The sequence below is a fragment of the Erinaceus europaeus genome, chromosome 2, assembly GCF_950295315.1.
Source record: "Erinaceus europaeus chromosome 2, mEriEur2.1, whole genome shotgun sequence".
Classification (NCBI taxonomy): Eukaryota; Metazoa; Chordata; class Mammalia; order Eulipotyphla; family Erinaceidae; genus Erinaceus; species Erinaceus europaeus.
The window spans coordinates 106,780,420-106,806,758 of NC_080163.1; the positions used below are offsets into that span (position 1 = coordinate 106,780,420).

The 26,339-nt window shown below is 42.5% G+C and overlaps 2 long non-coding RNA genes across 2 annotated transcripts in view; both read right to left on the reverse strand.

The window, feature by feature from the left end:
* LOC132536960 (uncharacterized) overlaps positions 1-9,670 on the reverse strand; it is a 114,310-nt gene extending 104,640 nt beyond the window's left edge. The window contains exon 1 of the long non-coding RNA XR_009548483.1: positions 9,558-9,670. This is a non-coding gene — a long non-coding RNA (uncharacterized LOC132536960). The remainder of the gene's footprint in view (positions 1-9,557) is intronic.
* Positions 1-26,339, reverse strand: part of LOC132536618 (uncharacterized) — a 411,585-nt gene that overhangs the window by 269,725 nt on the left and 115,521 nt on the right. The window lies entirely within an intron of this gene.

The window sequence follows — 26,339 nt, forward strand, 5'->3', positions numbered from 1 at the left end:
GTTAAATGGGAATCTGGGGAATGTTATGCATGTACAAACTATTGTATTTACTGTTGAATGTAAAGCATTAATTCCCCAATAAAGAAATAAATTATTTTTTTAAAAAAGTAGTTCTTTTTAAAAAAATTTTTTAAAAATATTTATTTATTTATTTTCCCTTTTGTTGCTGTACAGCAAACCCTAACAAAAGGACTTTTCAAAGTTAACCCAATTACCAAATAATGTGATGATAACAATAACTATCCATTGTCTTTTTGAACCCTAAGACAGCAGGAACCTCACATCTCCACTATAGAGCCCCTACATCCCCCAGTCCTGGAACCCTTGGATAGGGCCCACTTTCCCATATGCCTCTCCCAATCCATATCAAATAATATTGCATCAGCCAATCACAACCTAACCAACGCAATGATTGCCACCTCAACATGCTTCACTTCAGGCTGTGTCCAGAGACTTCACATGTGGAATGACAACCCTTCAGCTTCATTACTCAGGTGAGACCTTTCCTTTCATAGTATACTCTAATTTCATCTCAGGTGGTTCACTTTCTAACAAAGTCCCAAAACCTAGATACACACCAGTTTCTGTGAGAGAGAGCATATCTTCACACGTATCTATAAACTACTGCAAAATATATACCTGAAAGCAGAAGTACACTAGAGTTTGCAGTGAGTACCTCCCTAACACTTCCTATCCACTATTCCAAGCTTTGGGTCCATGATTGCTCAACAATTTGTTTGGCTTCATATATTAACTCTCTTTTCAGTCACCAGGTTCCAGATGCCATCAGGATGCTGGCCAGGCTTCCCTGGATTGAAGACCCCACCAATGTGTCCTGGAGCTCAGCTTCCCCAGAGACACACCTTACTAGGGAAAGAGAGAGGCAGACTGGGAGTATGGACCAACCAGTCAACACCCATGTTCAGCGGGGAAGCAATTACAGAAGCCAGACCTTCTACCTTCTGCAACCCACAATGACCCTGGGTCCATGCTCCCAGAGGGATAGAGAATGGGAAAGCTATCAGGGGAGGGGGTGGGATATGGAGATTGGGTGGTGGGAATTGTGTGGAGTTGTACCCCTCCTACCCTATGGTTTTGTTAATTAATCCTTTCTTAAATAAAAAAAAAGAAAGAAAGAAAAGCAGAAAAAAAAGTTATTTATTTTCCCTTTTGTTGCCCTCGTTTTTTTTCTTTTTTTTTTTAATTTATTTTTTATTTAAGAAAGGATAAATTAACAAAACCATAGGATAGGAGGGGTACAACTCCACACAATTCCCACCACCCAATCTCCATATCCCATCCCCTCTCCTGATAGCTTTCCCATTCTCTGTCCCTCTGGAAGCATGGACCCAGGGTCATTGTGGGTTGCAGAAGGTGGAAGGTCTGGCTTCTGTAATTGCTTCCCCGCTGAACATGGGCGTTGACTGGTCGGTCCATACTCCCAGTCTGCCTCTCTCTTTCCCTAGTAGGGTGGGTATCTGGGGAAGCAGAGCTCCAGGACACATTGGTGGGGTCATCAGTCCAGGGAAGCCTGGCTGGCATCCTGATGGCATCTGGAACCTGGTAGCTGAAAAGAGAGTTAACATACGAAGCCAAACAAAATTGTAGAGCAATCATGGACCCAAAGGTTGGAATAGTGGAGACGAAGTGTTGGGGGGTTACTCACTGCAAACTCTAGTGTACTTCTGCTTTCAGGTATATATTTTGCATTTGTTTATGGATATGTGTGAACATATGCTCTCTCTCACAGAACCTGGTCTATATCTAGGTTTTGGGACTTTGTTAGAAAGTGAACCACCTGGAATGAAATTAGAGAATACTATGAAAGGAAAGGTCTCACCCAAGTAATGAAGCTGAAGGGTTGTCATTTCACATGTGAAGTCTCTGGACACAGTCTGAAGTGAAGCATGTTGAGGTGGCAATCATTGCGTTGATTAGGTTGTGATTGGCAGATGCAATATTATTTGATATGGATTGGGAGAGGCATAAGGGAAAGTGGGACCTATCCTAAGGTTCCAGGACTGGGGGAAACATAGGCTCTATAGTAAATGTGAGGTTCCTGCTGTCTTAGGGTTCAAAAAGACAATGGATAGTTATTGTTATCATCACATTATTTGTTAATTGGGTTAACTTTGAAAAGTCCTTTTGTTAGGGTTTGCAGTATCTTGTATATAGCTGTGCCACCGGTTGCTTCTGATCTACTTGGTCTAGGCTTTTGAGAGAGTCTGCATATCAAATACACAGCCTATATATTAAAAAGACTCAGTCTGTGTTTTAAAAACTTCGAGACATACAATTAATTTTCCCCCTCTCATATTAATTAACTAGTGATTTATATGACTACACTTTAATAGGAGTGTACATAAACATCATTCCCACCACCAAAAGACTGTGTCCCATCCCACACACCCACACCTACCCCACAGCCCCCACCGGCCCAGGAAGCTGCATGTCTACCCCTCACCACAGGGTTTTTACTTTGGTGCCCTACACCCTCGTTGTTTAACATTGTTGTGGTTATTGATGTTGTTGTTGTTGGATAGGACAGAGAGAAATGGAAAGAGGAGGGGAAGACAGAGAGGGGGAGAGAAAGATAGACACCTTCAGACCTGCTTCACCACCTGTGAAGCTACTCCCCTGCAGGTGGGGAGCCAGGAGCTCGAACCAGGATCCTTACACCAGTCCTTGCGCTTTGAGCCACGTGCGCTTAACCTGCTGCGCCACCGTCCGACTCCCAGAATTATGTATTTTTTAACCTCATCAATTGTACTTGATAAGACAGAGAGAAATTGAGAGGGAAGAGGGATAGAGATGGATAAAGATACAGAGAGACACCTGCAGCACTGCTTCACCACTCATGAAGTATTCCCCCTGCAGGTGAAGTCTGGGGGCTTGAACCCAGATTCTCTCACATAGTAACATGCACACTTACCCAGTGTGTGCCACCACCTGGCCCCAGCTGCTGTTTTTGATGGCTGTGGGGAACTTCTCACTTTTCCCACTGCTGCTGCTCTTCACCCCATCAGAAAGTAAGCCTTTCCAGTCCTTCAGAAGTACAAACAGAAGTGACGCACAAAGTTAGGCTTGGAGTGAAGCAAAGGACTCTGTACCAGGGGAGATGGGCATCAGGTACCCAGTGGACAATGGTGAAGAGGCACTTAGGTTGGTGGTGGGAGTGGTGTTCAGACACTTCTCAGGGAGAGATAAGAAATTGTACCCTGTGGTCCGGGAGGTGGTGCAATGGATAAAGGATTGGACTCTCAAGCATGGGGTCCTGGGTTCAGTCCGCAGCAGCGCATGTACCAGGGTCATGTCTGGTTCTTTCTCTGTCTCTCCTTCTATCTTTTGCATGAATAAATAAATAAAATCATAAAAAAATAAATTGTACCCGTGTGTTAACAATTGTCCCTTAAGCCATAATTTCTTCAATAAAATGATTTGGGGAAAAAAAGCAGGAGGAGGGGGAGTAAGCCTTTCCATCTCATATACTGTTTTTGTTCAAGCAGAAAACCTTTCACATTTAATCATTCCACTGTGGGTTTTGTTTGTTTTTTAGAACCAGAACACCACTCTGGTATCTGCAATACCAAGGTTTGAACTCAGGACCTCAATGATTTATTCATGGCATCATCTCCCAGACCACTCCATTGTGGTCTTTTAAAATTAATTAATTATTTCTATTCCTATTGAAAAAAAAAAGTAGTGGCCAGGAGATAGCTCAGTGTTCAATAGGAGGGGTAGTAAGCCTTTCCATCTCATATACTGTTTTTGTTCAAGCAGTACAGTGAGTGCATATTTTACCATGTGTGAGGACCCTGGTTCATATACCATATCGGAGTACCATGCAAAGGGGGACACTTCACGAGTGGTGGAATAACTAGTATCTCTCCTTCCCTCTCTGCCTGGCATTAAAAGAGAAAATAGGCACACCAGGTTGAGTGGACATGTTACAATGCGCAAAGACCAGGGATTGAGCCCTCAATACCCACCTTCAGGGGGAAAGCGTCACCAGTGGTGAAACGGTGTTGCAGGTGTCTCTTTATCTCTCTATCACCCCCCTTTCCTCTTGATTTCTGGCCATCTTTATTCAATAAATAAATAAAGATAATTTAAAAATAATTAAAAAAATAAAAAGTCTCTTAGAAGCATAGAATTATTGCTCAACAAATTGTTTGGCTTCATATGTTAACTCTCTTTTCAATCACCAGGTTCCAGATGCCACCAGGATGCTGGCTAGGCTTCCCTGGATTGAAGACCCCACCAATGTGTCCTGGAGCTCAGCTTCCCCAGAGTCACACCCTACTAGGGAAAGAGAGAGGCAGACTGGGGGTATGGACCGACCAGTCAACGCCCATGTTCAGCGGAGAAGCAATTACAGAAGCCAGACCTTCTACCTTCTGCAACCCTCAACGACCCTGGGTCCATGCTCCCAGAGGGATAGAGAATGGGAAAGCTACCATGGGAGGGGGTGGGTTATGGGGATTGGGTGTTGGGAATTGTGTGGAGTTGTACCCCTCCTACCTTATGCTTTTGTTCACTAATCCTTTCTTAAATAAAAAATTAAAAAAAAAAAGAAGCATAGAATTGCACAGGCACAGAAAGACCCAACATCAATATTTAAAAAATAAAAGTAAGATTCTTCCATACTACTCCTAGGCATTTATCTGAAGGACATGAAAACACTGATTCAAAAGGGGAAGTGCACCTCTGTGTTCACAGCGGCACTATTCAGAATATATGGGACCATATGATGACTGATGAAGGAAATGTAGGAGAGCCACTCATTGAAATACTCATCAGTCATAGAAATGATGACATCAAGACCTGGAAGGGGGTGCAGTGACTAGAACATTGGACTTATAAGAATGAGGTCCCAAGTTTGATACCCAGTATTTCAAGTATCAGAGCAGTGCTCTAGTTCTCTTCCTTCTCCTTCTGTCTCTATCATAAATAAAGAAATCGTAAAAAAGAAGGAGGAAGAAAAGGGAGATAAGGGGAAGGATGAGGAGGAAAAAGGAAAAAATGAAAGCGATTAAGCAGGTCTGCAGGTGTCTGTCTTTCCTCCTTTCTGTCTTCCCTCCTCTCTCGATTTCTCTCTGTCCTATCCAACAACAACAACTGCAATAACAACAATAATAAAAACAGCAACAATGAACAACAAGGGCGGGTGGAGGGTAGATAGTATAATGGTTATGCATAGAGAATTTCATGCCGGAGGCTCCAAAGTCCCAGGTTCAATTACCCCATACCACCATAAGCCAGAGCTGAGCAGTTCTCTGGTAAAAAGAAAAAATCACTTCGAAAATCTTATAGTACTATACACCAATGTTGAATCAATTAAAAAGAACCAATGAATCCTTATTCCTATTTTATATTGCCAGTAGCCTCTTACGTATTAAAAAATTACACCTTTTTTGTATTTAAACTCCCTTGTATAAATGTATGCTTTCTCTCATCCTTCCTTCTTTTTTTTTTTTTTTGAGAGATTTATTTATTAACATTAGAGAGTGAGAAAAAGGAGGGAGATAGAGAAAGAGCTAGAGCATCACTCTGCCATGTGCAGTGCTGGACTTCATGCTTTTAAATCCAGAGCCCTAACACTGCCATACATTCAAGGCTACAAATGAGCCACATCTTTATCCACTTTATCTATCAATGGACACTTTTGGCTACTTTTTTTAATATTTAGTTTATTTATTTATTCCCTTTTGTTGCCCTTGTTGTTTTATTGTTGTAGTTCTTATTGTTGTTATTGATGTCATTGTTGGATAGGACAGAGAGAAATGGAGAGAGGAGGGGAAGACAGAGAGTGGGAGAGAAAGACAGACACCTGCAGACCTGCTTCAGCGCTTGTGAAGCGACTCCCCTGAAGGTTGGGGGCTGGGGACTCGAATCCGGATCCTTACGCTGGTCCTTGTGCTTTGTGCCACCTGTGTTTAACCTCCTGAGCTACCGCCCCACTTCTCTTTGGCTACTTTTTATATCTGGAAACTTTTGGAAATAACAAGGTGATGATTATTTACAAGAGGAAATGGGTAGCACATTGGACTTTTAAGCCTGAGCGACCAAAGTTTCTTAGGCACCACCAAGAACTATTGCTAAGCAGTGCTCTGGAGAAAAAGAATGGAGGGGGAAATATATGGACAATTCATCTTGGTAGCCGTGAAATCACACATGGGCAAGGTCTCAGTGCTGCAAATAAATCAATCAGTCTTCTGCATATCTCTTTCTTTTCCTGCTATTAAAAAAAGGAGCAAAAGTCAAATTATTCTTACATCATATGTCACTTAGCCACATTTGAGGATTTTGTTGTATTTATGTATATGGACAATTTTCTTTGGTTCTCTCACAGATTCTAACCTGTTATCAGTTATTAAATCTTTTTAAATTCTTCCTCTCTCTCTCTCTTTTCTGCCAGGGTTTTTCTAGGGCTTTGTACCTGCATTATTGCACCACTCCTAAGATACTTTTTTTTTCTTTTTAGACAGGAAAAGAGAGAGAGCGCGCACTGTATAGTTCCAGCGTTTGTGAAGCTTTCTCTGAAGCTTTCTCTTTGCATGGTACTCCCTTGTGATAGTCAGAGGCTCAAGCCTAAGCCTTCAAACTTGTTAAAGTGTGTACTCTACTGGGTAAGCTGTCATCCAGCCTCACCCCTTGCTCTTTGGGCTGTTGTTTGCTTTTTCATGTTACAAAAGTGATACAGCAACATCTTTGCTTATGGAGAAACCATAAGCAAATGTAAACAAAGTAAAGCCTCTGTCATCTTACCTCGTGGCAGGGCCATTTGGAGCACTCTGGGTGGCTCTGACAATGACTTTTTAATGCCTAGATACTCACAGATAGGATTTTCTTACAAGGAAAAACAAAAGATAAGAGCACATTACACACTTTCTTGCTCTGTTGGCCCTACCTTTATGTGATTACGTGAACGTTCTTCCATGGCCACACCAGATGTGTCCACCCTCCTGGAGTCAGCTCAGAAGTGGCCTCTCACCAAAATACTTGTCCATTACCACCTGTGAAGGTGACCTGACTTAGAAAAAGGGGTTTTGGGGAGTTGGACGGTAGAGCAGCAGGTTAAGCACACTTGGCGCAAAGCCCAAGGACTGATGTAAGGATCCCAGTTCGAGCCCCCGGCTCCCCACCTGCAGGGGAGTCGTTTCACAAGCGGTGAAGCAGGTCTGCAGGTGTCTGTCTTTCTCTCCTCCTCTCTGTCTTCCCCTCCTCTCTCCACTTCTCTCTGTCCTATCCAACAACAATGACATCAACAACAACAATAACTACAACAATAAAACAACAAGGGCAACAAAAAGGGAATAAATAAATAATAAAAAAATTAAAGGGGGTTTTGGAGCTCCAGTGGTGAAATCAGTTAGCACGTAGTACTTATACAGGAAAAAGGGGGTTTTGCAAGTGTAACAAAGACTTTTGTATGACATCATTGTGGATTATCCAGGTGGGTCCTAAATCTAGTGATGAGTGTCCTCAGAATAGATGGGGGGGGGAGGGACAGCAAAATAGCTTACCTGGATAGTGCACCTGCTTAGCCATGTGTGCATCCCGGGTTCCAGCCTGGCCTCCAATGCACTGAAGAAAGCTTAAGTGCTATAGAATCTCTCCGTTTCTCTATCTCAAAAGTTGGCCTGGAGTAGCCCCAGTGAAGATAAAAAGAAGGAGTCAGAGAGGAAGAGGAGGCAGAGGTGGAGGAAAAAGAGGAGGAGGAGATGGGGTGACCATGGAGGTGGTACAATGGATAAAGTGGTGTTAGATGTTCAAGCATGAGGTCCTGGATTCAATCTTCAGCACCACATTTGTCAAAGTGCCTCTCTCCCTTTCTTCCAGTCTATCTATCACCTGTGAACTAAACAGAAAACAAATGTGTAGTCCCATTGGTTTATTTTTGTTTTAGTCTTCCTTGCACCTGGATTCATACCATTTAAGATACCTAAAAATTTATATGGGAAAGAGGTCTTTCAATAGTTTCCTCTAAGTGCTTGAGAGTTTCTGGTCTAACATCAAAGTCCTTGATTCATCTGGAGTTTAATTTTGTGTGTGGTGAAATGTAGTGGTTCTGTTTCATTCTTCGGCATGTTCTAACATAATTTTCCCAACACCATTTGTTAAAGAGACATTCTTTTCTCCATTTAATATTTTGGACTTCCTTGTCAAAAATTAGATGCTCATAGGTATGAGGGCTTATTTCTAGGTTCTCAATTCTATTCCACTGTCAGTGTGTCTATTTTTGTTCCGATACCAGGCGATTTTGATTACAATGGCCCTGTAATATAGTTTGAGATCGGTGAGCATGATGCCTCTAGTCCTGTTCTCTTTTTCTCAATTGTTTTGTCAATTCTAGGTATTTTCTGGTTCCAGGTAAATGTTTATAGCTTTTGTTTGTGGAACCTTGATGGGGACTGCATTCAAGTTGTTTATATTCCTTTTGACTATGTTAATTCTTCCAATCCATGAACATGGAATATCTTTACACTTCTTTGTTTCTTTTCCTATTTCCTTCTGTATACAAAACCTTCACTTCTTTTGATAGGAAAACAAATTTTCTTTATCCTTTTTTTTTAAAGAAGACATGAGGAAAAACCAAAGAGGTATCTCAGTGTTAGGGCACAGAACTTTTATACTGGGGCTGGGCGGCGGCACACCGGGTCAAGCGCTCATAGAACAAAGTGCAAGGACCCAAACAAAGATCTGGGTCTGAGCCCCTGGTGCCCCACATGCAGGGGGTCACTTCACAAGCGGTGAAGCAGGTCTGCAAGTATTTAGCTTTTTCCCCTCTGTCTTCCCCTCTTCTCTTGATTTCTATCTGTCCTGTCCAATAACAATAACAGCAATAACAATAACCACAATAGCAACAAAATGGGGAAAAAATGGCCTCCAGGAGCAGTGGATTCATGGTGCAAGCACTGAGCCCCAGGGATAGCCCTGGAGGTAATAAACAAACAAATTAAACAAATAAATAATATATATATTTTTAAAATAGGAGTTAGGTGGTGGCACACCTCATTGAGCACACATGTTGCAATGCAAAAGGATCTCAGCTCAATTCCCCCAGTCTTCACCTACAGAGGGAAGCTTCATGAGTGGCAAAGCAGTGCTGCAAGTCTCTCTCTCTCCCTTCCTATCTCCCCTTTCCCTTTCAATTTCTCTCTGCCTCTATTCAAAATAAATTTAAAAAGAAAACAAATAAGAAGTTTTTATTCTTATTAGTGATTTAATACTTATTTACAAAATTATGAGAACAAAGGGAATAATTCTGAAAAGATTTTTCTGTTTTAAAATTTTTTTTTTAATATTTATTTGTTTTCCATTTTGTTGCCCTTGTTTTTTTTTGTTTTTTTTTTTCCTCCAGGGTTATTGCTGGGCTCGGTGCCTGCACCATGAATCCACCGCTCCTGGAGGCCATTTTTCCCCCTTTTTGTTGCCCTAGTTGTTGCAGCCTCATAGTGGTTATTATTGCCATTGTTGACAGAGAGAAATGGAGGACAGAGAGAAATGGAGAGAGGAGGGGAAGACAGAGAGAGAGGGGAGAGAAAGATAGACACCTGCAGACCTGCTTCACCGCCTGTGAAGCGACTCCCCTGCAGGTGGGGAGCCGGGGGCTCGAACCGGGATCCTTATGCCGGTCCCTGCGCTTTGCGCCACGTGCGCTTAACCCACTGCGCCACCGCCCGACTCCCTGTTTTAAAATTTTTTATTTATAAAATGGAAATATTAACAAGACCATAGGATAAGGAAACTCCACACAATTCCTACCACCAGAACGCTGTATCCCATCCCCTCCCATGATAGCTTTCCTATTCTTTAACCCTCTGGGAGTATGGACCCAGAGTCATTATGGGGTGCAGAAGGTGGAAGGTCTGGCTTCTGTAATTTCTTCTCCACTGAACATGGGCATTGACACGTCGATCCATACTCCCAGCCTGTCTCTCTCTTTCCCTAGTGGGGAAGGGCTTTGGGGAAGCAGGGCTCCAGGACACCTAGGTAAGGTCATCTGCCCAGGGAAGTCAGATTGGCATCACGGTAGCATCTGGAGCCTGATGGCAGAGTAATGAAAGTTTGACATTCTCTACCTGATGTCTCTGGACATAGTCCGAAGTGAAATATGCCAAGGTGGTACTGGTTGCATTGAAAAAGTTTTTTCTAATTGGTTTTTAATTTAAAAAGAAGGGAAAGAAAAGGAGAATCATTTTGACAGGCCCTCCCCCACCCCAGTCTCCCACTTCTTTGATTTTCATATGATAGGAAATTTACCAGAAGTCTATCTACTCCCAGACAAGGTTTTAATGGTGCGTATGCTCAGACATGGGGAACCCACTGTCAGAAAGTTCACTAGCTGGCTGGCTCCTCAGATGAGCTGGTGCTATAGTATTGAAGGCTAGGAGGCCAAGAGCCTGACCAGAGGGAGCTTTCTTTCTTCTTTTTAAAAAAATATTTATTTACATATGCCCTTTTATTGTCTTTGTTTTATTGTTGTAGTTGTTGGATAGGGTAGAGAGAAATGGAGAGAGATGGGGAAGACAGAGAGGGGGAGAGAAAGACAGACACCTGCAGACCTGTTTCACAGCCTGTGAAGTGACTCCCCTGCAGGTGAGGATCCAGGGGCTCAAACCAAGATCCTTACTCCAGTCCTTGTGCTTTCTGCCACCTGCACTTAATCAACTGTGCCACTGCCTGACTCCCAAGGGAGCTTTAAACTAGCACTCCTATGCAATCTGGTCAGGCAGCTAGAGGGCTGACCATGGTTATAAAAATGTACACCTTGGGGGGGGGGGTGGTTGGTGGAATTTAGAGTCTGGTTTGAAGGAAAATTGGTAGCCAGATACTTCCTTTTCTTTTTTCTTCTCTCCTTCTCCTTCTTCTTCTCTTTTATCCAAAATGCTTATTTTCTTTATTTTACCCAAAAATGTTAGAAAAATAACTGAACAATCTTATTAGTACTTCACTATTTTATAAACATCTCTATATTCACTCTCTATATATAGGAAAGTGGTCTTTTTGTTTGTTTTTCTTTATTAGGAGGATTAATGACTTAAACCTTTTTTTCTTTTTTCTTTTTCTTTCTTTCTCTCTCTTTTTTTTAACAAGAACACCGCAATTCTGTTTTATGGTAATGGGGGAGATTAAACTTGGTACTTTGGAGCCTAGGGTGTGAGAGTCTCTTTGCATAACAATTATGCTATATACCCCACCACCCCACCCCTGCGTGCCCGGATTAAAAGTTTACAGTAATGCAGCAGGTTAAGCACATGTGGCACAAAGCGCAAGGACCGGTGTTAAGGATTCCGGTTCGAGCCCCCGGCTTCCCACCTACAGGAGAGTCGCTTCACAGGTGGTGAAGCAGGTCTGCAGGTGTCTATCTTTCTATCCCCCCTCTGTCTTCCCCTCCTCTCTCCATTTCTCTCTGTCCTGTCCAACAACGATGACATCAATAGCAATAATAACTACAACAATAAAACAAGGGCAACAAAAGTGAATAAATAAATAAGTATTTTTTTTTAAGTTACAGTCAACAGTAAAATACAGTAGTTGGGGGAGTCAGGCAGTAGCGCAGCAGGTTTAACGCAGGTCGCACAAGCACAAGGACCGGTGTAAGGATCCCAGTTCGAGCACCCGGCTCCCACCTGCAGGGGAGTCGCTTCACAAGCAGTGAGGCAGGTCTGCAGGTGTCTCTCTTTCTCTCCCCCTCTCTGTCTTCCTCTCCTCTCTCCATTTCTCTCTGTACTATACAGCAACGATGACATCAATAACAACAATAATTACTACAACAATAAACAACAAGGGCAACAAAAGGAAATAAATACATAAATATTTTAAAAAATACAGTGGTTGGTACATATGTAACATTTCTCAGTTGTTTTTTTTTTGTTTGTTTGTTGTTTTTTGCACAACACTGTAACTGTGTACTTTGGTTCTGTCCTCCATCATATTTCAGGATCTGAACACGATACCTGCCTGCCCTGCCCCACACACCACAGACTTTTACTTTGGTGCAATACACCAAACCCAGTTCTTATTTTTCACCTTTTTTTAAAATTTTTTTTATTATTTTTATTTATTCTTTTTTTTGCCCTTGTTGTTTTTTTATTGTTGTAGTTATTATTGATGTCATTGTTGTTGGTTAGGACAGAGAGAAATGGAGAGAGGAGGGGAAGACAGAGTGGGGGAGAGAAAGACAGACACCTGCAGACCTGCTTCACCGCCTGTGAAGTGACTCCCCTGCAGGTGGGGAGCCAGGGGCTCGAACCGGGATCCTTCCGCTGGTCCTTGTGCTTAGTGCCACCTGCGCTTAACCCGCTGCGCCACCGCCCGACTCCCTATTTTTCACCTTTTGAGAAACTTCATTTTGTCCACCCACTGAAGTGAGTGATTAGGAGAGAGGAAGCCAAGACCTGTCCCTATTCTGTCTTGATTTATTAATAAAAACAACATAGATTTGAATTATCTATGACCTGAGGAACACCAGAGACTGTTGGTAACCCCCAGCAGCCCCACAGCCCAATAAATGAGTGATTTTACCACTGGGTTGACTTTTCCATTATTTTGATTTCAGATAGAGAAAGGGAGGCACACAGAGAGCAAAGACACCATAGTACCAGAGCTTCCATTAATTCTGTGGTCCCATACCAGGTGGCACCAGGGTTCAAGCCTGTCATGCATGCTGAACTATCTACCAGTCCCAAGGACAGCTGCTTCCTAAGAATCACAAGAACAAATCAAACTCATAGACATCTTTGTTTTAAACTTCCAGACAAGAGAACAACAAGAAATGACTGTATTTCAAGAAGTCAAGGCAGTTGCAACTAGCCACAGAATCAGAACACACAGCTGTTGTTAAAATTCGGAGGCTCCAGCAGGCTGGGCTAGCTTCACGGGCGGGTAACAGAGACTCAGGGACACACAGCTGGGCAGGGAAGCTGTATTTCTTTATTCAGGAACAACGATTCATAAACTAAACCAAACTAATCACCAAACAGAACTCTGCTGCCTCCTTCCCCCGTGGTGGCGCCAAGAACTCTTGAACTCTCCAACTCTGGAACTCTGGAACTCTCTCGGGGTTTCTCGGGGCGGGGACTAGCTGGCCTGCCAAACTAGCAGGACCAAACCACAATCAACTAGAGATGGGGGGGAAGGGGACGAAGCCACTATGAAGAATACCAACACACAGCCTGTTTAAACACCTTTCTGCACCTCTCAGTCCTTTCCTGTTTGCCACAAGGAACATCATCCCTGGGGGTTCTTACCCCAGGATGTGGTTTCTAGCTCAGTCAATAAGAACATCAGCCAAGATTGGAAGGACATAAAATGGTCTTTATCCTCTTTAATTTAAAAGTCGCCATCACACTTTCTGGACGTCGTCTGCTCATCACCTCTTCTCAGATGTCTTGGGACTGAGGACAGGCAAAAGCTCAGCTGCTGCTCTGCCTGAGTGCCTGTCCCACTCATCCAGTGTGGTTCCCATGCAACTCACACTTGGTAGCCTCTTACAAAGAAGCTCTTTCTTAGATTGTGCTAATGCAGGACCATGGCCTTATCTTACATAGCCTTTCCCCCATCATGTCCAAAAGTCATACTTACTATATTACTATTACTACTTGTTTAATATGGCACTAGCCCTCCCACATGCCTCATACCATGGCTGAGCAGCCTCGTTAAGATCATGTTTTCATTCTTTATTTGAAATAGAGAAGAAGAAAGAGGAAAAGAAAGAAGAGGGAAGAAAGAAAGAGAAAGCAGAGACACCGCAGCACCACTATACCAGCCCATGGGGTGCCAAGGTTCAAACCCAGGACCTTGGGCTTCATAAGGTACACACCTACCATGTGAGCTATCTTCCATCTCCACAAGTCCTTTATTATGCACTAAAATGGGGTTTTCACTTTTATAAATACTATCCCCCCCAAAAAAAATACTATCCCAATGATCAACCTTAGAGTTAAACCATTTGGCATAGGCATTTTTTTTTTGTTTGTTTTTGTCATCACTGAAGCTTCACTGCTAACAGCTGGCTTTTTCTTAGATAGAGAGAAACAGAGAGAGAGAGAGAGGGGGGGGGGGCACTGAAGCACTAAAGTACTCCCCGCCTCCACACTGGTAGAGGCTGGGCTCAAACCTGGATTTCTCACAAAGCAAAGCAGGCATGGTGAGCTATCTTGCCAGCCTTCCATGGTTATTTAAGATACATTTGTAGAAGTATGTTTATTTGAATGCATTATTTTCAATTACTACTTAATATAAATAACTAATATTAATTATAATTAATGTGTAGCTCATATTAACACATCAGTAATGATGTCATGTTAAAACCTTTGAGACCTAGTGAAAAGTGCTCTCCAAAATTGTTCTAGCATCTTATTCTCCAAATACAAATAAAAGACAATTCCTATTTTCTGATGATCAATCTAATAAACTTTTGCTGGGTAAAAAAGGAAACCCAGGGGTTGGGAAATAGCTTACCTGGTAAAGTGCTTGTCTTATTATACATAAACCTCTGGGTTGGAAAATTATTACTTTATGGGAACACTATGGATAGGACCAAGGGAGCTCCATGGATGGTAGGGTAGTGCTGTGATGTCTCTCCTCTCTTTCTGCAACTCTCCCCACTTGGTCTTCTCCCTTTCTTTCTTTCTAAAATAAAAAGAATGCAAAATTGGTCCATCAAGGCTGCAGAGGTATTACACATATGCAGATTCAAGAAGATTAAAATAAGGGGGTGGGGAGATAGTATAATGGTTCTGCAAAAAAGACTTTCATGCCTGACACTCTGAGGTCCCAGGTTCAATCCCCAGACCACCAGAGATTGTGGTTCCTTTTCATCTCTCATTTTCTCTCTCTGTAGCTTTCATTAAAATAAATAAATAAAATAGATTTTACTTTAAAAAATTATTAGAATAAGTAAACACAAAGAACCACTAGTTTGAGATTCTGCTACTAAATGCAAAGCTGTCTGTTGCAAATGTGAAGACTAAAGAAATTGGTTTTCTGAGCAGCGACTGAAGCTTCCCAGAATGGAGAAGCATCTTAAATTCAGAGAAGAGCAAGAGGCACCTCTACTTCAGGGTTATCAGGAGCTTGTCTGAAAGAGTTTGTAATGAATGGTTTAGGTCAATGAGAGGGTGATTCCAATTAAGGAATTTCAGGAGAGAGAAGGCAGCTGCCGGCTTGAGTGAGTGAATGGCCATTATTGTCTGAGATTAAAGAAGCAAACCCTTCAAATAGAGCAGTCATTGTTTAGGAGAACTGATTAGGGACATGTCATGGAGACCCAAATAAACCTCAGTGTATTTGGAAAGGGTTGTTCTAACTATAGAGTTAGTGATTTACTCTGTGACATTGACCTTATCTTGAGTGAGTTATGATATTTGCTGGGTCTCAGCCATAGGACTTCTCACTAAGCTGACCTAACTGTGATCAAATAATCAGAGTTCAGTTTCATCATTGCCATGTATCTGGGCATATCCAGGAAAAGTAATACACAAGTAACTGTGTAATGCTTGCATATCATCTCATTAGGCAGCTTTTGCAGTGAGATTGTGGAAACCGAATTACAGTGAATTCATTGCAGAACCTGCTTTGAAATCTCAATGTCATTCACTGCAAAAAAAAAAAAAAATCAAAAGATAAGGTATGAGTTGGTGAGTTCACTTCCTATTTCAGATAAAATCATGAGCAGATGGAGTAGGACACCAAAGTAAAAATCTCTGAGTTGAAGATGAGGGTGGATGTTCGGCTTCACTGGGTAGATGGGAGGGGGGAGTGGGGGGGTTGGAACACACAATCTTTTGGTGGTGGGAATGGTGTTTATGTACACTCCGATTAACTTTTAGTCATATAAAACACTATTTAACTAATATGAGAGGGGAAAATTGAATGAATATCTCAAACTTTTTAATGCACAGACCATAGGCTGAGTCTATGAAATGTTGACTCTCTTAAAAGCTTAGACCAGGGAGAACAGAAGCAACTGGTGGCACAGCTATATACAAATGATGTCAAATGACATAAATTTTGGTGATGTTGTGTATAATACAGCAAATCCTAACAAAGAGATTTTCAAAGTTAATCTAACTGCCAAATAATTTGATTACAGCAATTACTATTGCCTTCTTAAACCCTGAGACAGCAGGAACCTCCCACTTCCACTATAGAGCCTATTTCCCACAGTGGAACCTCTAGGTTGGGGCTCACTTTCTAGCATGCCTCTCTCAAATTATACCAAACGATATTGCATCTTCTGATCCCAACCTAATCAACACAATGAGTACCACCTCAGCATGCTTCACTTCAGACTGTGTCCAGAGAATGAAATGCCAATCCTTCAGCCTCATTACTCGGGTGAAATCTTTTCTTTCATAGAATTCTCTAATTCCATTTCAGATGGTTCACTTCCTAACAAAGTCCCAAAACTTAGAGATAGACCAGGTCCCATGAGATAGGGCATTATGTTCACATGTATCCATAAATTAGGGCAAAATATATACCTGAAAGCAAAAGTGCACAATAGCTTGCATTGAATCAGTATATGCAGCAAGCAAGTAGAAAAACCTTTTTATAAATAAAAATTATAAAAAGAAAAAAACACCTAAAAAGACACCATAAAGTTCCTAATGAAATAGTGTCTACTTAGACCTACTTCCTATTACAGTTCTCTCACTCACTCCAAAGCTAACCTTACCAAAGCAAGGACTGCAAAAGAGGCAAGAGACTAGCATACTTTAACTATGATTCTTTAGTCATTATCAGGCCATTCCACCAGCTGGGCCCCTAGTTGGGGAGTCCTGAGATTCCCAAACAGACATAACAGGCCTAGACCTAGAATAGATCCCTCTCTCCATTGTTACCAGTCATCTCTATCAGGAACAACACAATAGACCCCTTTGTGGCCCCCCCATAGGACCTTGCCCTCAACTTGGATCAACAACGGAAGAGAATGTTCCATCTTCTGAAGGGAGGCTGGGCAACATACTCTATGCTATACCTGAGGAAGATGGGTCCTGAAATTGGGACAGCTTGGAATGTTCCTACTCATGACCACAGAATGTGAGCTCAGATCTACAGGGATGCAGAGGTCACATAGGCTCCTAGCTGAATATGGGCCCCAGAGCAGATGAAATCAATGGGGTTTACAGTCAACAATATTTATACAGCTTTCCCATATTTGGGAGCTACTCTCTTCCGTGATCCAGCTTTCTGGTCCCTTTTCCAGCCATGACATCATCTACCCAGACAATAACTTGAATCCACCCGCATATCAGACATAAGGCTGGGGTGGGGGGGGAACAAGCAACACCAAAAAAAAAAAATCTAGTATAGTCACAGTCTCTTTGGAATATACCTAAAATAGGTCTACTAACTATCTACAAAATGGAGACCCCCCCCCAACTCTTCATATGAACTATTCCAGCCTTTAGGTTCATGATTAATCAACAATTTGTTTGGCTTTATATGTTAACTCTTTTTTTAGCCACCAGGTTCCAGATGTTAGCATGATGCCAACAGGACTTCCCTGGGCAGACAACCCCAACAATGTGTTCTGGAGCCCTGCTTCCCCAGAAGCTTCTTTTCCGCTAGGGAAAGAGAGAGACAGGCTGGGAGTATGAATCAATCTGCCAACACCCATGTTCAGCGGGGAAGCAATTACAGAAGGTAGACCTTCCACCTTCTGCACCCCATAATGACCCTGGGTCCATATTCCCAGAGGGTTAAAGAAGAGGCAAGCTGTCAGGGGAAGGCTTAGAATGGGATACAGAGTTCTGGTGGTGGGAATTGCGTGGAGTTGTAGCCCTCTTATCCTATGTTTTTTGTCAGTGCTTCCTTTTTTAAAAAATATTTATTTATTTATTTTTCCTTTTGTTGCTCTTGTTTTTTATTGTTGTTGTAGTTATTGGTGTCTTCATTGTTAGATAAGACTGAGAGAAATGGGGAGAGTAGGGGAAGATAGAGAGGGGGAGAGAAAGATAGACACCTGCAGACCTGCTTCACTGCCTGTGAAGTGACTCCCCTGCAGGTGGGAAGCAGGGGGCTCGAACCCGGATCCTTTAGACGATCCTTACGTTTCGAGACACGTACATGCGCTTAACCCGCTGTACTACTGCCCAACTCCCCAGTGTCTCCTTTTTAAAAAATAATATTTATTTATTTATTTATTTATTTATTTATTTCCTTTTGTTGCCCTTGTTGTTTTATTGTCGTAGTTATTATTGTTGTCATCGTTGCTGGATAGGACAGAGAGAAATGGAGAGAGGAGGGGAAGATAGGGGGAGAGAAAGATAGACACCTGCAGACCCGCTTCACCGCTTGTGAAGCGATGCCCTTGCAGGTGGGGAGCTGGGGGCTTGAACCGGGATCCTTCACGCCGGTTCTTGCGCTTTGTGCCGCTGCACTTAAGCCGCTGCGCTACTGCCCGACTCCCCAGTGTTTCCTTTTTATAAATAAAAATTAAAAAAAAAAAATCATGAGCAGATTGGAACCACAGTCCTTTCAGCCACACAAATCCATGTCCCAAAGATAGGAATATTAAGACAAGAAAGAAATCAAGTTAGAAGACACTGAAAAAATAAAAAATAAAAAAAAGAAGACACTGAGTAGTGGCACCTCTGATTAAGTATACATGTTACAGTGCACAAGGACCCTAATTCAAGTCCCCACTTGCAAGGGGAAAGCTTCATGAGCAGTGAAGCAGGTCTGCAGGTGTCTCCTCTCTCTCTGTTCTGTCAATAAAATAAATTAATAAAATTATTTAAAAAAATTTTTAAAATCAAGCTATAGTTCTGGAACTTGAGGTGGTTATGCTAAGTGCAACGAGTCAGGGAGTAAAAGACAACCGTATGTGGAATATAGTTTCACTCATGTGGAATATAATTACCTAAAACAAAGAAACCTGCAAGAGATAGTAACAATCAAACTGACTTAGACTTGTGAAAACTATGGTGGTTATCAGAGAAAATGGGATAAGTAGAGAGCTGTCTTTGGTAGAAACACACTACAACTTCAGTGGTGAGAGTGCTGAGTCTTAAACACATAAATACAGGTGTGAAACCATCCTCATAAAATCAACTAATGTAAAACCAGTTCTTTTTTTTAAAGAAGGAGCCAAGTTCTGGAAAGACGTGTTGAAATTAAAGCCTGTCACTGTAAATACCACTCTCAGATGTGTGTATAGCTTGAGTCAACCATGACCCAAAACTCTTCTCATGTAGAACTTTTTTTCCTAATAAAGTTATTATAATCAGTATCTAAATGTATTACATCATGTCTAGCACCAACATTTAGTTTCTTCCTTTTACCACACATTACCTAAATTCTCTTGCTCTTCCTTTTTTTTTTTTTTTAACTTTTTATGTGCAGCTGGGGAATGAACCCAGGACCTCAAACATATATAGTATATAGTAGACACCACTGCTGAAAAGCATCTTCATCCAATTTATTTGTCATCATTTAATTCTTTGAGAGAGACTCAGAGAAGAAAGAAAGCACACTCTAGGGAGTCGGGCTGTAGCGCAGCGGGTTAAGCGCAGGTGGCGCAAAGCACAAGGACCGGCATAAGGATCCCGGTTCGAAACCCGGCTCCCCACCTGCAGGGGAGTCGCTTCACAGGCGGTGAAGCAGGTCTGCAGGTGTCTATCTTTCTCTCCTCCTCTCTGTCTTCCCCTCCTCTCTCCATTTCTCTCTGTCCTATCCAACAACGACAACAACAATAATAACTACAACAATAAAACAACAAGGGCAACAAAAGGGAATAAATAAAATAAATATTTAAAAAAAAAATAAAGAAAGCACACTCTACCATCCATGGAGCTCCCCCAATGCTGTCCACAGTGCTCCTATCTGGTGCTGGGGCTCAAACCTACGGCCTTATGCTAGGAAAGTATGCAATGCCAGCTGAGCTATCACCTGGTCTCTTAAATACCCAACTTGGAATATCCTCCTGTTCCTTCTTTCCCTCCCAGCTTCTCTTTCTTCTTCCTTCATTTTTCCTTTTCTTCCTCTACTCCCTGCCTCCTTAGTTCTCCCCTTCTTTTTATCTTCCTTTGACCCTTCCTTCCATCTTCCCTTTCCTTTCCCAGGGGATTACTAAACCCCAAGCCCAGTTCCAGGGATTGAGGGACTAGGAGTGTCTGCAGGTCTGCCCCCTGCCCTTTGTCAGAGGTCATATTATATCAGCCGGCAACCGTGGTCTCTTGGAAACTCAGAGGAAAGTTCAAACCCAGTTGCCATCATCCGACTGTCTATCCTCATTGTTGCTGTGTTTCTGAAACAAACAAACAAACAAACAGAACTAAACTAGCACTAAACCTAATTAACCTCTTTTTGTCCTCTCAAAAAGGATTGTAGCAACCAACCCTTGTCTGGGGTCTTGAATGGCAGCAGATTTGTCCAGCAATGATCATTATGATTTCTAGATACTTTCTCCTGTAAGGATTCATCCCCACCCTCTTTTTTTTTCTAGTTCAGTGCAATCAATTCCGAAAACAAAGAGCCTGGCAATTGTATTTCTTCATCTGTAGGCCAAGGTGTGGCTGACCACACAGCAGACCATCTGTGATATCTCAAGCAAAGCTCTTGACTGAACATTTAAGACAGTGTGAGACTGGTCAATAGGTTTATTTCAAGAAATGGATTTATGGGACTAAATGGTTGTTCTAAACAGAGCCATAAAAGTCCCTACAGAACATGGCTACACACAGTTGACTGAAGGAACCATGAAGGAACTGAGATGCAACCCTTAATTATTCATGGATTGGGAAAAGTGGAGAGAAAAAGTCAAATTGATACATCTTGGGGTAATGAAGTCAACCAAAGCCTGGTGCCAGAAACCAAACTCTGGCATAGCAGTTACTTCATGAAAGGGAATGAAAGGTTTTATTGTCCTTTGAATGCTCAGTCAGAGGCCAGAGTACATGAACTCAAATCAGCTCCCTGCAGAAGGGAAGCTTCGTGAGTGGTGAAGCAGGGCTGCAGGCATCTCTGTTCCTCCCTCTCTCCCCCTTGCCTCTCAATTTGTCTCTGTGTCTATCAAAAGAGAATGAGAGAGAGAGGAGGAATATTGGCCACTAGGAGCAATGGATTCATTGTGTATGCACCAAGTCCCAGTAATAACTGTGGTGGTAATAAAAAAAGGAAAGGAAGGAAGGAGGGAAAGAGGGAGGGGAGGAGGGGAGGGAAGGAAAAAAAGAAGGGATAAGAGAAAAGAAAGAAGAAAACTTAAGGGAAAAAGTCTGTGCCAACCTCTAAAATACCTTTTCCATATGCTCTTGTTTTGCTTGCCCAGCTATAAATTTTGTACAACAGAAATGAGAACATATTCTTTTAAAATTTTTTTTATTTATGAAAAGGAAACATTGACAAAACGATAGGATAAGAGGGGTACAACTCCACACAATTCCCACCACCAGAACTCTGTATCTCATCCCATCCCCTCCCCTGATAGCTTTCCTATTCTTTAACCCTCTGGGAATATGGTACTAAGGTCTTTGTGGGATGCAGAAGGTGAAAGGTCTGGATTCTGTAATTGCTTCCCTGCTGAACATGGGCACTGACAGGTCGATCCATACTCCCAGCCTGTCTTTCTCTTTCCCTATTGGGGAAGGGCTCTGGGGAAGCAGAGCTCCAGGACACATTGGTAGGGCTGTCTGTCCAGGGAAGTCTGGTTGGCATTCTGCTAGCATCTGGAACCTGGTGGTTGAAAACAGAGTTAACATACAAAGCCAAATTGTTGACCAATCATGGACCCAAAGGCTGGAATAGTGCAGGTGAACAGTTGGGGGGGGGGGTGTCTCTGTTTTGTAGATAGCTAGTAGGCATATTTTAGTTATATTCAAAGGGACTGTGGCTATACTAGTGTTTTGTTTTGTTTTGTTTTGTTTTTGAACTGAGCCTGAAATCTGATATGCAGGTGGATCCTAATTATTGTCTGGGGAGATGATGTCATGGCTGGCAGAAGGACCAGGAAGCTGGATCACGGAAGAGAGTAGCTCCCAATATTGGAAAGGTGTATAAATGTTGTTGATTGTAAACCCCATAGATTTGATGTGATCTGGGGCCCATAATCAGCTTTGGGGCTAGATTATGGTGAAATGGATATGTCATCATACTCAAAGACCCAGGTTAAAAACTTCAACTACCAAATGACAGCACCAGGGAAAGGGGAAGCTTCATGAGCAAAGGAGCAGTACACCAGGTTTCTCTCCTCTCTGTGTCCCTTTCCCTGGAGAGAGAGAGATATATAGAGATAGAGATAGAGATAGAGATAGAGATAGAGATAGAGATAGAGATAGAGATAGAGATAGATCCCAGTAGTAGCTTCCAATAAGGAACAGCATCTTGTGGACCCTCCCAGGACCTTGGCTTTACCACAAAGCAATGATGGTAAGGATAGCCCCAGTCTCTGAAGGGAGGCTGGGGGTATCCTGCCCTGTCATGTTGGTATGTTCCCTTCCCCCCAACCTCTGAGAAGAATTGGTTTGCCCCTTGCTAGTTTCGCGCCCCGCTTTCTCCCCACCCCCTATGCTAAGGACGGCAGAGTCCCAGCAGCAGCAGCGGAGAGAGGATGATGGAGAAAAGCACATGGTGTGGTGATTTGCCCATTCGTGAATAAAGATTAAACTGCAGCTTCTCAGCCCAGCCGTGTGTGCCCGAGTCTCTGTCTCTGGTCGTCTCTGTTACCCGCCCGTGAAGCCAGCCCGGATTTAACAACATATGGTGCCTACAACGTGGGACCGGACCTGCACATCTCTCAGATAAGTGAAGACAATTTGGCTACCTATGCACTATGGCCTTCTCTTCTGCTTGTGAAGAGATCTCCAAAGGCGTCTGTCCTTTCTTCACGAGACTGTTTTGCTGTTTCTGGAACATTTATCTCTGGACCACTCTGTGGTTTCTGCCCAATGCCAGCCCGCAGGAGCCCAACGCCAGCCCGCATGAGCCAGCTTTCCACTGCATGGCGCGGGGCACTGGGTGTGGGCTCCCTCCACGCTGCTGCTCGGCCACTGTGAGCATGGCAGCAGACATGGCAGGGCCATGGGGCAGGGCCGCGGCAGCTTATCCTGGCCGCCACCCTGGGGCATCTCATCTGCTCTAATCCTACTTTTTGGTTCCTGTTCATTAAGCATCTTGTCTCAATTTAGGTTATGCCACCTTCCAGACACTAAGTTACAGATGCTACCATGACTCCAACCCGACTTCTCTGGGCAGATTAGCTCACCAATGTGTCCTGGATCCTCACATCTCCAGAGCCTAGTCCACTCAGGAAAGATAGAAACAGGCTGGGGTTATGGATCAACCTGTCAATGCCCATGTTCAGCAGAGAAGCAGCTACAGAAGCAAGAATCCCTACATTCTGCTTCCCATAAACAACCTTGATCCATACTCCCAGCAGGGGAGAAGTGATAGGATGAAGATAAGAGGACTCTGCACTCCAGCTCCATCAGCACCTAGAGAGAAGGAAAAGGAGAGGGACATATGGAGGTATCAATGATGTTATGAGTAGCTTAGCTAGGAAGAGAGGATTGAATCAGAAAAAGAAGGAGCAACTATGTATACATGTGGACAGATAGTTGTAGAGAAGATGGTTGACCCATGTCTACAACTTTAGGGGAACTGTGGTGGATGGCAGTGGAGAGAGTGAAGATTCAGAACTCTGCTGGTAGGAATGGTGTGGATTCAAACCCCTGTCTACATGTAATATTGTAATAAAAAAATAAAGCCTCCCATTTGCACAGAGAAAGAGAGATCCCAGTGGGAATGGTAGTGGAATCATGCAGGTGGTAAAAAAAAAAAAAAATCAGGAGTTGGAAGGTAGCACAGTGTGTTAACCCCACGTGGTGCAAAGCACAAGGACCAGTTGAAGGATCCTGGCTGGAGCCCCCTGCTCCCCTCCTGCAGGGGCATCGCTTTACAAGCAGTGAAGCAGGTCTGCAGGTGTCTTTCTCTCCCCCTCTTTATCTTCCCCTTCTCTCTCCATTTCTCTCTGTACTCTCCAACAACAATGACATCAATAACCACAACAATAAAACAACAAAGGCAACAAAAGAGAATAAATAAATATTTTTAAAAATTGGAGTCGAGTGGTAGAGCAGCTGGTTAAGCGCAGGTTGCGCGAAGCGCAAGGACCGGCGGAAGGGTCCCGGTTCCAGCCCGGGCTCCCCACCTGCAGGGTAGTTGCTTCACAGGCAGTGAAGCAGGTCTGCAGGTGTCTGTCTTTCTCTCCCCCTCTGTCTTCCCCTCCTTTCTCCATTTCTTTGTCCTATCCAACAATGATGACATCAACAACAACATCAGCAACAACAATGACAACAACAAAAAACAACAAGGGCAACAAAAGGGGAAATAAATAAATATTTAAAAAATCAAGATGAACAGGCCACCCAGACCAAAAAAAAAAAAAAAGCAAGAATTTGTAGCAAGAGATGACTATAGGGATATGTTCATATTTTCTAGCCCCAAATCTGCAGAAATCACCAGAAACTTGGGGGAAGGTTATGAGTGCTCTAGAACCAGAACAGAGACTTCAAGTAATTTTGATTTTAAAGGGAAAAAAAAGATTGGATGGAGGCTAAAGTAGTTAGGAACATCCAGGCTGCCACTGCTACTTTATGATTATGCACAAATATGCACGTACATCAAAAGGAAAGAAATCTTTGTGATTCATCATTTCCAGTTTTGCTATTCTGAGTCTTCACTGGGTTCCCAGTCAGCTTACGGTCCATGATGCATTTTTCTTTCTTTAGTATTTTTAATGCCTTTTTCACTTTTTTTTTTGTTTGCTCTCCAGTAGACACAATTCCTCCTTTTTAGTTCCTTCTGTTAATGTGGTACAAGTTTTGTGTGTTCTCTAATTGAAACCATATTTCCTCCTTTCACATGTACAAGACACAATTGCCCCACAGATGGAGAGAGGCCAAATGGGCACAATCACACTGTTTTCAAAACAGAAGTGGCTTTATTGGCTTTTACAAGGGATTTTTAAAAGGAGAGCTTTTTCAAATCGAACAATACAGAAACCTTAAGGTAACAATGAAAATGCCTTTGAGAACTCAGACTGGCAGGGACTCAGAGGTTATACAGGCTCCTGCGCTAAATAGGAATGAATACACATGGGCCCTGGATCAGATTCATGTGGTAAACAATTAATTACATCTACATATTTTCTTTGAGTTTGGCAGCTACTCTCTGCCCTAATTCAGCTTTCTAGCCCTATTTTCAACTCTGACACCATCTTCCCAGATAGTATTTCTTGTCCACCCTCATGTTAACTATCAAGCTCAAGCAAAAATTACCAAAGTTATGGGCCTCTAGAAACATACAGAAAATAGACTTGCTAGCTTCTATCCACCCTAAGATCCCTATTCTCATCTGCTGTGTTCTTACTTTTTAGTTCCTATTTATTAAACATTCTTCCTGCCTCATATTTTACCATAGCCTTTCAGCCACCATATTTGCAGACGCTACTATGATTCCACCCAGACCTCACTAGGCAGAAAGCCTCACCAGTGTGCCCCATGACCTCACCTCTCCAGAGCCCTACCCCACTAGTGAAAGACAGAAACAGGCTGAGGGTATGTATGGACCTGACAACATCCATGTCCATCAGAGAAACAATTACAGAAGCTAGAACTCCCACGTTTTGCACCCCATAAAGAACTTGGTTCCATATTCCCAGAGGTAGAGACATGTTAGGGGAAGATAATTAGAAGGCTCTGAAACCCAGTTCTATTAGGATCCAGAGGAAGAAGAGAAAAAAAAGGAGAGACATTCAGAAGTAGTAACAGTTGTAGGTGTGACTTAGAAAGGCAGAGAAGGCAGAACCACAGAAAATAAGAGCAAATATATATAAATATAGTTATAGGAATAATAATCAGCCCATATGTGGGATCTTGAGAGAACTACTGCAGTTTACAGAACTCAGGTGGTAGTAATGATATGGAACTGTCCCCTTTTTACCTTGTAATTTTGTAAATCAATATTAAATCACTAATAAAAATAAATAAATAAATAATAAATTAAAAATTACAATGCCTGATTTTCAAGGCCAGGAGATAATTCATATGATAGAGCACACACTTTACCATGAGTGATGACATAGGTGCAAGTCACCTGCACAGCATAGGAAGCAACATGTCTAGCACTAGAAGCTCCATGAATGATGGAGTAGTGCTGCAGTGTCTCTCCTTTACCCATTCTCTCTATCTGAAAGTTTAAACAAACAAACAAAAAATCCACCAAAAAGATTGACCACAAATGATGAACCCACATAGGAACAAAATCTGGGCACTAAAACCAATGAAATAAAATATTCAGGGGAGGAGTAGATAACATAATGGTTCTGC